The 12,714-nt window shown below is 49.5% G+C and overlaps 20 non-coding genes across 20 annotated transcripts; all 20 read right to left on the bottom strand.

Annotated features, from left to right (window-relative positions):
- Window positions 1–134: 134 nt before the first annotated feature.
- On the bottom strand, window positions 135–216 carry Trnas-cga (transfer RNA serine (anticodon CGA)). Its single transcript has one exon. It is a non-coding gene; the product is annotated as a tRNA-Ser (tRNA).
- Window positions 217–966: 750 nt separating this feature from the next.
- Trnaf-gaa (transfer RNA phenylalanine (anticodon GAA)) lies at window positions 967–1,039 on the bottom strand. Its single transcript has one exon. It is a non-coding gene; the product is annotated as a tRNA-Phe (tRNA).
- Window positions 1,040–1,629: 590 nt separating this feature from the next.
- Window positions 1,630–1,711, bottom strand: Trnas-uga (transfer RNA serine (anticodon UGA)). Its single transcript has one exon. It is a non-coding gene; the product is annotated as a tRNA-Ser (tRNA).
- A 702-nt stretch (window positions 1,712–2,413) lies between these two features.
- Trnas-cga (transfer RNA serine (anticodon CGA)) lies at window positions 2,414–2,496 on the bottom strand. The gene has a single exon. It is a non-coding gene; the product is annotated as a tRNA-Ser (tRNA).
- A 750-nt stretch (window positions 2,497–3,246) lies between these two features.
- Window positions 3,247–3,319, bottom strand: Trnaf-gaa (transfer RNA phenylalanine (anticodon GAA)). Its single transcript has one exon. It is a non-coding gene; the product is annotated as a tRNA-Phe (tRNA).
- A 590-nt stretch (window positions 3,320–3,909) lies between these two features.
- Window positions 3,910–3,991, bottom strand: Trnas-uga (transfer RNA serine (anticodon UGA)). Its single transcript has one exon. It is a non-coding gene; the product is annotated as a tRNA-Ser (tRNA).
- A 702-nt stretch (window positions 3,992–4,693) lies between these two features.
- On the bottom strand, window positions 4,694–4,775 carry Trnas-cga (transfer RNA serine (anticodon CGA)). Its single transcript has one exon. It is a non-coding gene; the product is annotated as a tRNA-Ser (tRNA).
- Window positions 4,776–5,636: 861 nt separating this feature from the next.
- Trnaf-gaa (transfer RNA phenylalanine (anticodon GAA)) lies at window positions 5,637–5,709 on the bottom strand. The gene has a single exon. It is a non-coding gene; the product is annotated as a tRNA-Phe (tRNA).
- A 590-nt stretch (window positions 5,710–6,299) lies between these two features.
- Trnas-uga (transfer RNA serine (anticodon UGA)) lies at window positions 6,300–6,381 on the bottom strand. Its single transcript has one exon. It is a non-coding gene; the product is annotated as a tRNA-Ser (tRNA).
- A 702-nt stretch (window positions 6,382–7,083) lies between these two features.
- Trnas-cga (transfer RNA serine (anticodon CGA)) lies at window positions 7,084–7,165 on the bottom strand. Its single transcript has one exon. It is a non-coding gene; the product is annotated as a tRNA-Ser (tRNA).
- A 138-nt stretch (window positions 7,166–7,303) lies between these two features.
- Trnak-uuu (transfer RNA lysine (anticodon UUU)) lies at window positions 7,304–7,376 on the bottom strand. The gene has a single exon. It is a non-coding gene; the product is annotated as a tRNA-Lys (tRNA).
- Window positions 7,377–7,915: 539 nt separating this feature from the next.
- On the bottom strand, window positions 7,916–7,988 carry Trnaf-gaa (transfer RNA phenylalanine (anticodon GAA)). The gene has a single exon. It is a non-coding gene; the product is annotated as a tRNA-Phe (tRNA).
- A 590-nt stretch (window positions 7,989–8,578) lies between these two features.
- On the bottom strand, window positions 8,579–8,660 carry Trnas-uga (transfer RNA serine (anticodon UGA)). Its single transcript has one exon. It is a non-coding gene; the product is annotated as a tRNA-Ser (tRNA).
- A 702-nt stretch (window positions 8,661–9,362) lies between these two features.
- On the bottom strand, window positions 9,363–9,444 carry Trnas-cga (transfer RNA serine (anticodon CGA)). Its single transcript has one exon. It is a non-coding gene; the product is annotated as a tRNA-Ser (tRNA).
- A 138-nt stretch (window positions 9,445–9,582) lies between these two features.
- On the bottom strand, window positions 9,583–9,655 carry Trnak-uuu (transfer RNA lysine (anticodon UUU)). Its single transcript has one exon. It is a non-coding gene; the product is annotated as a tRNA-Lys (tRNA).
- A 539-nt stretch (window positions 9,656–10,194) lies between these two features.
- Trnaf-gaa (transfer RNA phenylalanine (anticodon GAA)) lies at window positions 10,195–10,267 on the bottom strand. Its single transcript has one exon. It is a non-coding gene; the product is annotated as a tRNA-Phe (tRNA).
- A 590-nt stretch (window positions 10,268–10,857) lies between these two features.
- Trnas-uga (transfer RNA serine (anticodon UGA)) lies at window positions 10,858–10,939 on the bottom strand. Its single transcript has one exon. It is a non-coding gene; the product is annotated as a tRNA-Ser (tRNA).
- Window positions 10,940–11,641: 702 nt separating this feature from the next.
- Trnas-cga (transfer RNA serine (anticodon CGA)) lies at window positions 11,642–11,723 on the bottom strand. The gene has a single exon. It is a non-coding gene; the product is annotated as a tRNA-Ser (tRNA).
- A 138-nt stretch (window positions 11,724–11,861) lies between these two features.
- Window positions 11,862–11,934, bottom strand: Trnak-uuu (transfer RNA lysine (anticodon UUU)). The gene has a single exon. It is a non-coding gene; the product is annotated as a tRNA-Lys (tRNA).
- A 539-nt stretch (window positions 11,935–12,473) lies between these two features.
- On the bottom strand, window positions 12,474–12,546 carry Trnaf-gaa (transfer RNA phenylalanine (anticodon GAA)). The gene has a single exon. It is a non-coding gene; the product is annotated as a tRNA-Phe (tRNA).
- Window positions 12,547–12,714: the final 168 nt, after the last annotated feature.

Below are 12,714 nucleotides of genomic sequence, written 5' to 3'. Positions count from 1 at the left end.
CGTCGCGAAAACTCAGTATTCTTAAAACGGAAATTTTCGTCTTGTTGAGAATGGCGTCACTGGTTTGCACCCGCATTCGCCCACGCATGTCACATGTGTGCGAAAATGTTTGCTCCTCTGTACGCAAAATCGCACGCAGCCGGTAGGATTCGAACCTACGCTCCCAGAGGGAATCTGATTTCGAGTCAGACGCCTTAACCACTCGGCCACGACTGCCGTTAGCGCGGTGTTCTCCCGACACATGCAACTGCTACCGTTTAAAGCACTGTGGTGTCAGTAAACGGCGTAACTGCATTATTTTCCGTAGCGTTTCCACCGCTACCAGACGAATCGCTACCAAAGTGTTAAAATTTCCGCCTCGACGGGGCCTTGAACAATGGACCCTTAGGTTAAAAGCCTAATGCTCTACCAACTGAGCTATCCGGGCTCAGACGAGGCTGCAAAACCTCCCACAATGCACAACTATACATTGACTCATGTCCTTTACTGTTGTGCAATCGCTGTATGGGGCCGTTACTAATAAAACGTCGCCTACATGCTGTCTACAAACTTATCACGCTAAGCTCGTAACACACTCTCGAAGACTGCTGGCACACGATGCAACAACAAATTGCACTAGTTGTTACGCCTCATACGTCGGAGCAGAGAATTTACGTGTTTTGTCGACACTCACTGGGCAATTGGAAAATTCACAAGCATTTCGAATGCAATGTTTCCCACGCTTTCGCTCATTTCACGGTTCCGTTGAAGACGTTCTTCACCACCTGACACAGAAAAAGGAATGCAGTCGGTAGGATATTTTTAATTCTTTTGCTTCTAGGGGAGTTAGTTGTCTAGTGAGTTCCTCTTATGGCATGCACTAGACAACCAGAACAGCTACAGGAGAGAGTCATTTTTGTTGTCAGCGGTAGTTGCATTATCACAAACGCAGAGTAATTCCATTGGCGTCGCATCAAAACGAATACCTGCCGAAACCCGGGATCGAACCAGGGACCTTTAGATCTTCAGTCTAACGCTCTCCCAACTGAGCTATTTCGGCTGACGTCGAAGGTTGCCATTTGCATGTGTTCGTTAACCTCTGCCTCGTTGCCAATTTCACAGTCACCTTCGTCTGATAAGACACAGGGGCGCTGAAAGGCGAGCAGCCGATGCAGTGAAGTTCCACACACATTTCTTCTTCTTCCGTCATCGTAACAAGCAAACATGTCGACTCGATTCGTGTAATATTGACTTCGCTGACGCTAGAAAACCCGTGCTATATCGATGCCAGGGGCAACTCGTGTGCGGAGAACGAGACACAAGAAGGAGTGAGTCTCTCCACCGTATGAGAGGCAGTATCTAGCAGATACACACGGTAAAACATACGACTTGCGTTAGCTCATAAATTGCTACACGTCATCGTCTGCAAGCTAAAATGGACACATCTGCACTGCCCAGTGAGGCGACACTTGTACTAACACCAGGTGGACGGCTGTGAGACGCGGAGATGAGCTGCGGCTTCTGGGCGCTACTGTAACGCTGCGCCCTGGATCAAATAGCACTGCACATTGCTGGTGACCCACGTGTTTAGTAGTGACGCAACTGCTAGGATGCAGCTGAACGTCCGCCTTTTGAGAGCGAGAAAATTTTCGCAGTCGGCAGGACTCGAACCTACGCTCCCAGAGGGAATCTGATTTCAAGTCAGACGCCTTAACCACTCGGCCACGACTGCCGGTGGCGGAAGCGACTCCCGACAACTGAAACCGCCATCTTTAGAAGCAATCTGATGGCAGAAAACGGCGTGGCCTCACTCTTTTCTGTAGGGTTTCCATTAGCCGTTACGAAAGTGTATTAATTTTCGCCCAGACAGGGACTTGAACCCAGGACCCTTTGGTTGAAAACCTAGCGCTCTACCGACTCAGCTATGCGGGCCCACGCACGAGCATTATCGTACAGCTGCGCGGTGCGCGAGTGATTCGTATGTCGTAATTACTGGCTTATGGCTCCGATGGCGACTTCACCGACTTCCCACTGACGCACCGCTGACGCTAGTTTTCTGTCGTCTTAAAACGATCGACATACCTCCAAGCAGCTGCGAGATCTTAAGAAAAGAAACGCTGCACCACTGCTTTGGCCGCACTCGAGTGATGGAAATTGCGATTCTTAAAAAGAAAATGAAATGTTCGCTCTGTCCATCACTTTCGAGCACATCTGTGAACTCACGATCTCAGCGACGGCTTTCTGCAGTCCCAGCGTCAGTGTCAGTGTGAGGTGAACCGATAGCCACAGTAAGCAGCGGTCGTCGCGAAAACTCAGTATTCTTAAAACGGAAATTTTCGTCTTGTTGAGAATGGCGTCACTGGTTTGCACCCGCATTCGCCCACGCATGTCACATGTGTGCGAAAATGTTTGCTCCTCTGTACGCAAAATCGCACGCAGCCGGTAGGATTCGAACCTACGCTCCCAGAGGGAATCTGATTTCGAGTCAGACGCCTTAACCACTCGGCCCACGACTGCCGTTAGCGCGGTGTTCTCCCGACACATGCAACTGCTACCGTTTAAAGCACTGTGGTGTCAGTAAACGGCGTAACTGCATTATTTTCCGTAGCGTTTCCACCGCTACCAGACGAATCGCTACCAAAGTGTTAAAATTTCCGCCTCGACGGGGCCTTGAACAATGGACCCTTAGGTTAAAAGCCTAATGCTCTACCAACTGAGCTATCCGGGCTCAGACGAGGCTGCAAAACCTCCCACAATGCACAACTATACATTGACTCATGTCCTTTACTGTTGTGCAATCGCTGTATGGGGCCGTTACTAATAAAACGTCGCCTACATGCTGTCTACAAACTTATCACGCTAAGCTCGTAACACACTCTCGAAGACTGCTGGCACACGATGCAACAACAAATTGCACTAGTTGTTACGCCTCATACGTCGGAGCAGAGAATTTACGTGTTTTGTCGACACTCACTGGGCAATTGGAAAATTCACAAGCATTTCGAATGCAATGTTTCCCACGCTTTCGCTCATTTCACGGTTCCGTTGAAGACGTTCTTCACCACCTGACACAGAAAAAGGAATGCAGTCGGTAGGATATTTTTAATTCTTTTGCTTCTAGGGGAGTTAGTTGTCTAGTGAGTTCCTCTTATGGCATGCACTAGACAACCAGAACAGCTACAGGAGAGAGTCATTTTTGTTGTCAGCGGTAGTTGCATTATCACAAACGCAGAGTAATTCCATTGGCGTCGCATCAAAACGAATACCTGCCGAAACCCGGGATCGAACCAGGGACCTTTAGATCTTCAGTCTAACGCTCTCCCAACTGAGCTATTTCGGCTGACGTCGAAGGTTGCCATTTGCATGTGTTCGTTAACCTCTGCCTCGTTGCCAATTTCACAGTCACCTTCGTCTGATAAGACACAGGGGCGCTGAAAGGCGAGCGGCCGATGCAGTGAAGTTCCACACACATTTCTTCTTCTTCCGTCATCGTAACAAGCAAACATGTCGACTCGATTCGTGTAATATTGACTTCGCTGACGCTAGAAAACCCGTGCTATATCGATGCCAGGGGCAACTCGTGTGCGGAGAACGAGACACAAGAAGGAGTGAGTCTCTCCACCGTATGAGAGGCAGTATCTAGCAGATACACACGGTAAAACATACGACTTGCGTTAGCTCATAAATTGCTACACGTCATCGTCTGCAAGCTAAAATGGACACATCTGCACTGCCCAGTGAGGCGACACTTGTACTAACACCAGGTGGACGGCTGTGAGACGCGGAGATGAGCTGCGGCTTCTGGGCGCTACTGTAACGCTGCGCCCTGGATCAAATAGCACTGCACATTGCTGGTGACCCACGTGTTTAGTAGTGACGCAACTGCTAGGATGCAGCTGAACGTCCGCCTTTTGAGAGCGAGAAAATTTTCGCAGTCGGCAGGACTCGAACCTACGCTCCCAGAGGGAATCTGATTTCAAGTCAGACGCCTTAACCACTCGGCCACGACTGCCGGTGGCGGAAGCGACTCCCGACAACTGAAACCGCCATCTTTAGAAGCAATCTGATGGCAGAAAACGGCGTGGCCTCACTCTTTTCTGTAGGGTTTCCATTAGCCGTTACGAAAGTGTATTAATTTTCGCCCAGACAGGGACTTGAACCCAGGACCCTTTGGTTGAAAACCTAGCGCTCTACCGACTCAGCTATGCGGGCCCACGCACGAGCATTATCGTACAGCTGCGCGGTGCGCGAGTGATTCGTATGTCGTAATTACTGGCTTATGGCTCCGATGGCGACTTCACCGACTTCCCACTGACGCACCGCTGACGCTAGTTTTCTGTCGTCTTAAAACGATCGACATACCTCCAAGCAGCTGCGAGATCTTAAGAAAAGAAACGCTGCACCACTGCTTTGGCCGCACTCGAGTGATGGAAATTGCGATTCTTAAAAAGAAAATGAAATGTTCGCTCTGTCCATCACTTTCGAGCACATCTGTGAACTCACGATCTCAGCGACGGCTTTCTGCAGTCCCAGCGTCAGTGTCAGTGTGAGGTGAACCGATAGCCACAGTAAGCAGCGGTCGTCGCGAAAACTCAGTATTCTTAAAACGGAAATTTTCGTCTTGTTGAGAATGGCGTCACTGGTTTGCACCCGCATTCGCCCACGCATGTCACATGTGTGCGAAAATGTTTGCTCCTCTGTACGCAAAATCGCACGCAGCCGGTAGGATTCGAACCTACGCTCCCAGAGGGAATCTGATTTCGAGTCAGACGCCTTAACCACTCGGCCACGACTGCCGTTAGCGCGGTGTTCTCCCGACACATGCAACTGCTACCGTTTAAAGCACTGTGGTGTCAGTAAACGGCGTAACTGCATTATTTTCCGTAGCGTTTCCACCGCTACCAGACGAATCGCTACCAAAGTGTTAAAATTTCCGCCTCGACGGGGCCTTGAACAATGGACCCTTAGGTTAAAAGCCTAATGCTCTACCAACTGAGCTATCCGGGCTCAGACGAGGCTGCAAAACCTCCCACAATGCACAACTATACATTGACTCATGTCCTTTACTGTTGTGCAATCGCTGTATGGGGCCGTTACTAATAAAACGTCGCCTACATGCTGTCTACAAACTTATCACGCTAAGCTCGTAACACACTCTCGAAGACTGCTGGCACACGATGCAACAACAAATTGCACTAGTTGTTACGCCTCATACGTCGGAGCAGAGAATTTACGTGTTTTGTCGACACTCACTGGGCAATTGGAAAATTCACAAGCATTTCGAATGCAATGTTTCCCACGCTTTCGCTCATTTCACGGTTCCGTTGAAGACGTTCTTCACCACCTGACACAGAAAAAGGAATGCAGTCGGTAGGATATTTTTAATTCTTTTGCTTCTAGGGGAGTTAGTTGTCTAGTGAGTTCCTCTTATGGCATGCACTAGACAACCAGAACAGCTACAGGAGAGAGTCATTTTTGTTGTCAGCGGTAGTTGCATTATCACAAACGCAGAGTAATTCCATTGGCGTCGCATCAAAACGAATACCTGCACTAGACAACCAGAACAGCTACAGGAGAGAGTCATTTTTGTTGTCAGCGGTAGTTGCATTATCACAAACGCAGAGTAATTCCATTGGCGTCGCATCAAAACGAATACCTGCCGAAACCTGGGATCGAACCAGGGACCTTTAGATCTTCAGTCTAACGCTCTCCCAACTGAGCTATTTCGGCTGACGTCGAAGGTTGCCATTTGCATGTGTTCGTTAACCTCTGCCTCGTTGCCAATTTCACAGTCACCTTCGTCTGATAAGACACAGGGGCGCTGAAAGGCGAGCAGCCGATGCAGTGAAGTTCCACACACATTTCTTCTTCTTCCGTCATCGTAACAAGCAAACATGTCGACTCGATTCGTGTAATATTGACTTCGCTGACGCTAGAAAACCCGTGCTATATCGATGCCAGGGGCAACTCGTGTGCGGAGAACGAGACACAAGAAGGAGTGAGTCTCTCCACCGTATGAGAGGCAGTATCTAGCAGATACACACGGTAAAACATACGACTTGCGTTAGCTCATAAATTGCTACACGTCATCGTCTGCAAGCTAAAATGGACACATCTGCACTGCCCAGTGAGGCGACACTTGTACTAACACCAGGTGGACGGCTGTGAGACGCGGAGATGAGCTGCGGCTTCTGGGCGCGACTGTAACGCTGCGCCCTGGATCAAATAGCACTGCACATTGCTGGTGACCCACGTGTTTAGTAGTGACGCAACTGCTAGGATGCAGCTGAACGTCCGCCTTTTGAGAGCGAGAAAATTTTCGCAGTCGGCAGGACTCGAACCTACGCTCCCAGAGGGAATCTGATTTCAAGTCAGACGCCTTAACCACTCGGCCACGACTGCCGGTGGCGGAAGCGACTCCCGACAACTGAAACCGCCATCTTTAGAAGCAATCTGATGGCAGAAAACGGCGTGGCCTCACTCTTTTCTGTAGGGTTTCCATTAGCCGTTACGAAAGTGTATTAATTTTCGCCCAGACAGGGACTTGAACCCAGGACCCTTTGGTTGAAAACCTAGCGCTCTACCGACTCAGCTATGCGGGCCCACGCACGAGCATTATCGTACAGCTGCGCGGTGCGCGAGTGATTCGTATGTCGTAATTACTGGCTTATGGCTCCGATGGCGACTTCACCGACTTCCCACTGACGCACCGCTGACGCTAGTTTTCTGTCGTCTTAAAACGATCGACATACCTCCAAGCAGCTGCGAGATCTTAAGAAAAGAAACGCTGCACCACTGCTTTGGCCGCACTCGAGTGATGGAAATTGCGATTCTTAAAAAGAAAATGAAATGTTCGCTCTGTCCATCACTTTCGAGCACATCTGTGAACTCACGATCTCAGCGACGGCTTTCTGCAGTCCCAGCGTCAGTGTCAGTGTGAGGTGAACCGATAGCCACAGTAAGCAGCGGTCGTCGCGAAAACTCAGTATTCTTAAAACGGAAATTTTCGTCTTGTTGAGAATGGCGTCACTGGTTTGCACCCGCATTCGCCCACGCATGTCACATGTGTGCGAAAATGTTTGCTCCTCTGTACGCAAAATCGCACGCAGCCGGTAGGATTCGAACCTACGCTCCCAGAGGGAATCTGATTTCGAGTCAGACGCCTTAACCACTCGGCCACGACTGCCGTTAGCGCGGTGTTCTCCCGACACATGCAACTGCTACCGTTTAAAGCACTGTGGTGTCAGTAAACGGCGTAACTGCATTATTTTCCGTAGCGTTTCCACCGCTACCAGACGAATCGCTACCAAAGTGTTAAAATTTCCGCCTCGACGGGGCCTTGAACCCTGGACCCTTAGGTTAAAAGCCTAATGCTCTACCAACTGAGCTATCCGGGCTCAGACGAGGCTGCAAAACCTCCCACAATGCACAACTATACATTGACTCATGTCCTTTACTGTTGTGCAATCGCTGTATGGGGCCGTTACTAATAAAACGTCGCCTACATGCTGTCTACAAACTTATCACGCTAAGCTCGTAACACACTCTCGAAGACTGCTGGCACACGATGCAACAACAAATTGCACTAGTTGTTACGCCTCATACGTCGGAGCAGAGAATTTACGTGTTTTGTCGACACTCACTGGGCAATTGGAAAATTCACAAGCATTTCGAATGCAATGTTTCCCACGCTTTCGCTCATTTCACGGTTCCGTTGAAGACGTTCTTCACCACCTGACACAGAAAAAGGAATGCAGTCGGTAGGATATTTTTAATTCTTTTGCTTCTAGGGGAGTTAGTTGTCTAGTGAGTTCCTCTTATGGCATGCACTAGACAACCAGAACAGCTACAGGAGAGAGTCATTTTTGTTGTCAGCGGTAGTTGCATTATCACAAACGCAGAGTAATTCCATTGGCGTCGCATCAAAACGAATACCTGCCGAAACCCGGGATCGAACCAGGGACCTTTAGATCTTCAGTCTAACGCTCTCCCAACTGAGCTATTTCGGCTGACGTTGAAGGTTGCCATTTGCATGTGTTCGTTAACCTCTGCCTCGTTGCCAATTTCACAGTCACCTTCGTCTGATAAGACACAGGGGCGCTGAAAGGCGAGCAGCCGATGCAGTGAAGTTCCACACACATTTCTTCTTCTTCCGTCATCGTAACAAGCAAACATGTCGACTCGATTCGTGTAATATTGACTTCGCTGACGCTAGAAAACCCGTGCTATATCGATGCCAGGGGCAACTCGTGTGCGGAGAACGAGACACAAGAAGGAGTGAGTCTCTCCACCGTATGAGAGGCAGTATCTAGCAGATACACACGGTAAAACATACGACTTGCGTTAGCTCATAAATTGCTACACGTCATCGTCTGCAAGCTAAAATGGACACATCTGCACTGCCCAGTGAGGCGACACTTGTACTAACACCAGGTGGACGGCTGTGAGACGCGGAGATGAGCTGCGGCTTCTGGGCGCTACTGTAACGCTGCGCCCTGGATCAAATAGCACTGCACATTGCTGGTGACCCACGTGTTTAGTAGTGACGCAACTGCTAGGATGCAGCTGAACGTCCGCCTTTTGAGAGCGAGAAAATTTTCGCAGTCGGCAGGACTCGAACCTACGCTCCCAGAGGGAATCTGATTTCAAGTCAGACGCCTTAACCACTCGGCCACGACTGCCGGTGGCGGAAGCGACTCCCGACAACTGAAACCGCCATCTTTAGAAGCAATCTGATGGCAGAAAACGGCGTGGCCTCACTCTTTTCTGTAGGGTTTCCATTAGCCGTTACGAAAGTGTATTAATTTTCGCCCAGACAGGGACTTGAACCCAGGACCCTTTGGTTGAAAACCTAGCGCTCTACCGACTCAGCTATGCGGGCCCACGCACGAGCATTATCGTACAGCTGCGCGGTGCGCGAGTGATTCGTATGTCGTAATTACTGGCTTATGGCTCCGATGGCGACTTCACCGACTTCCCACTGACGCACCGCTGACGCTAGTTTTCTGTCGTCTTAAAACGATCGACATACCTCCAAGCAGCTGCGAGATCTTAAGAAAAGAAACGCTGCACCACTGCTTTGGCCGCACTCGAGTGATGGAAATTGCGATTCTTAAAAAGAAAATGAAATGTTCGCTCTGTCCATCACTTTCGAGCACATCTGTGAACTCACGATCTCAGCGACGGCTTTCTGCAGTCCCAGCGTCAGTGTCAGTGTGAGGTGAACCGATAGCCACAGTAAGCAGCGGTCGTCGCGAAAACTCAGTATTCTTAAAACGGAAATTTTCGTCTTGTTGAGAATGGCGTCACTGGTTTGCACCCGCATTCGCCCACGCATGTCACATGTGTGCGAAAATGTTTGCTCCTCTGTACGCAAAATCGCACGCAGCCGGTAGGATTCGAACCTACGCTCCCAGAGGGAATCTGATTTCGAGTCAGACGCCTTAACCACTCGGCCACGACTGCCGTTAGCGCGGTGTTCTCCCGACACATGCAACTGCTACCGTTTAAAGCACTGTGGTGTCAGTAAACGGCGTAACTGCATTATTTTCCGTAGCGTTTCCACCGCTACCAGACGAATCGCTACCAAAGTGTTAAAATTTCCGCCTCGACGGGGCCTTGAACCCTGGACCCTTAGGTTAAAAGCCTAATGCTCTACCAACTGAGCTATCCGGGCTCAGACGAGGCTGCAAAACCTCCCACAATGCACAACTATACATTGACTCATGTCCTTTACTGTTGTGCAATCGCTGTATGGGGCCGTTACTAATAAAACGTCGCCTACATGCTGTCTACAAACTTATCACGCTAAGCTCGTAACACACTCTCGAAGACTGCTGGCACACGATGCAACAACAAATTGCACTAGTTGTTACGCCTCATACGTCGGAGCAGAGAATTTACGTGTTTTGTCGACACTCACTGGGCAATTGGAAAATTCACAAGCATTTCGAATGCAATGTTTCCCACGCTTTCGCTCATTTCACGGTTCCGTTGAAGACGTTCTTCACCACCTGACACAGAAAAAGGAATGCAGTCGGTAGGATATTTTTAATTCTTTTGCTTCTAGGGGAGTTAGTTGTCTAGTGAGTTCCTCTTATGGCATGCACTAGACAACCAGAACAGCTACAGGAGAGAGTCATTTTTGTTGTCAGCGGTAGTTGCATTATCACAAACGCAGAGTAATTCCATTGGCGTCGCATCAAAACGAATACCTGCCGAAACCCGGGATCGAACCAGGGACCTTTAGATCTTCAGTCTAACGCTCTCCCAACTGAGCTATTTCGGCTGACGTCGAAGGTTGCCATTTGCATGTGTTCGTTAACCTCTGCCTCGTTGCCAATTTCACAGTCACCTTCGTCTGATAAGACACAGGGGCGCTGAAAGGCGAGCAGCCGATGCAGTGAAGTTCCACACACATTTCTTCTTCTTCCGTCATCGTAACAAGCAAACATGTCGACTCGATTCGTGTAATATTGACTTCGCTGACGCTAGAAAACCCGTGCTATATCGATGCCAGGGGCAACTCGTGTGCGGAGAACGAGACACAAGAAGGAGTGAGTCTCTCCACCGTATGAGAGGCAGTATCTAGCAGATACACACGGTAAAACATACGACTTGCGTTAGCTCATAAATTGCTACACGTCATCGTCTGCAAGCTAAAATGGACACATCTGCACTGCCCAGTGAGGCGACACTTGTACTAACACCAGGTGGACGGCTGTGAGACGCGGAGATGAGCTGCGGCTTCTGGGCGCGACTGTAACGCTGCGCCCTGGATCAAATAGCACTGCACATTGCTGGTGACCCACGTGTTTAGTAGTGACGCAACTGCTAGGATGCAGCTGAACGTCCGCCTTTTGAGAGCGAGAAAATTTTCGCAGTCGGCAGGACTCGAACCTACGCTCCCAGAGGGAATCTGATTTCAAGTCAGACGCCTTAACCACTCGGCCACGACTGCCGGTGGCGGAAGCGACTCCCGACAACTGAAACCGCCATCTTTAGAAGCAATCTGATGGCAGAAAACGGCGTGGCCTCACTCTTTTCTGTAGGGTTTCCATTAGCCGTTACGAAAGTGTATTAATTTTCGCCCAGACAGGGACTTGAACCCAGGACCCTTTGGTTGAAAACCTAGCGCTCTACCGACTCAGCTATGCGGGCCCACGCACGAGCATTATCGTACAGCTGCGCGGTGCGCGAGTGATTCGTATGTCGTAATTACTGGCTTATGGCTCCGATGGCGACTTCACCGACTTCCCACTGACGCACCGCTGACGCTAGTTTTCTGTCGTCTTAAAACGATCGACATACCTCCAAGCAGCTGCGAGATCTTAAGAAAAGAAACGCTGCACCACTGCTTTGGCCGCACTCGAGTGATGGAAATTGCGATTCTTAAAAAGAAAATGAAATGTTCGCTCTGTCCATCACTTTCGAGCACATCTGTGAACTCACGATCTCAGCGACGGCTTTCTGCAGTCCCAGCGTCAGTGTCAGTGTGAGGTGAACCGATAGCCACAGTAAGCAGCGGTCGTCGCGAAAACTCAGTATTCTTAAAACGGAAATTTTCGTCTTGTTGAGAATGGCGTCACTGGTTTGCACCCGCATTCGCCCACGCATGTCACATGTGTGCGAAAATGTTTGCTCCTCTGTACGCAAAATCGCACGCAGCCGGTAGGATTCGAACCTACGCTCCCAGAGGGAATCTGATTTCGAGTCAGACGCCTTAACCACTCGGCCACGACTGCCGTTAGCGCGGTGTTCTCCCGACACATGCAACTGCTACCGTTTAAAGCACTGTGGTGTCAGTAAACGGCGTAACTGCATTATTTTCCGTAGCGTTTCCACCGCTACCAGACGAATCGCTACCAAAGTGTTAAAATTTCCGCCTCGACGGGGCCTTGAACCCTGGACCCTTAGGTTAAAAGCCTAATGCTCTACCAACTGAGCTATCCGGGCTCAGACGAGGCTGCAAAACCTCCCACAATGCACAACTATACATTGACTCATGTCCTTTACTGTTGTGCAATCGCTGTATGGGGCCGTTACTAATAAAACGTCGCCTACATGCTGTCTACAAACTTATCACGCTAAGCTCGTAACACACTCTCGAAGACTGCTGGCACACGATGCAACAACAAATTGCACTAGTTGTTACGCCTCATACGTCGGAGCAGAGAATTTACGTGTTTTGTCGACACTCACTGGGCAATTGGAAAATTCACAAGCATTTCGAATGCAATGTTTCCCACGCTTTCGCTCATTTCACGGTTCCGTTGAAGACGTTCTTCACCACCTGACACAGAAAAAGGAATGCAGTCGGTAGGATATTTTTAATTCTTTTGCTTCTAGGGGAGTTAGTTGTCTAGTGAGTTCCTCTTATGGCATGCACTAGACAACCAGAACAGCTACAGGAGAGAGTCATTTTTGTTGTCAGCGGTAGTTGCATTATCACAAACGCAGAGTAATTCCATTGGCGTCGCATCAAAACGAATACCTGCCGAAACCCGGGATCGAACCAGGGACCTTTAGATCTTCAGTCTAACGCTCTCCCAACTGAGCTATTTCGGCTGACGTCGAAGGTTGCCATTTGCATGTGTTCGTTAACCTCTGCCTCGTTGCCAATTTCACAGTCACCTTCGTCTGATAAGACACAGGGGCGCTGAAAGGCGAGCAGCCGATGCAGTGAAGTTCCACACACATTTCTTCTTCTTCCGTCATCGTAACAAGCAAACATGT

Source organism: Schistocerca serialis, unplaced genomic scaffold, assembly GCF_023864345.2.
Source record: "Schistocerca serialis cubense isolate TAMUIC-IGC-003099 unplaced genomic scaffold, iqSchSeri2.2 HiC_scaffold_1377, whole genome shotgun sequence".
NCBI classification, from domain to species: Eukaryota; Metazoa; Arthropoda; class Insecta; order Orthoptera; family Acrididae; genus Schistocerca; species Schistocerca serialis.
Note: the sequence above shows the minus strand (reverse complement) of the source record. Positions and strands in the feature narration are given on the sequence as shown.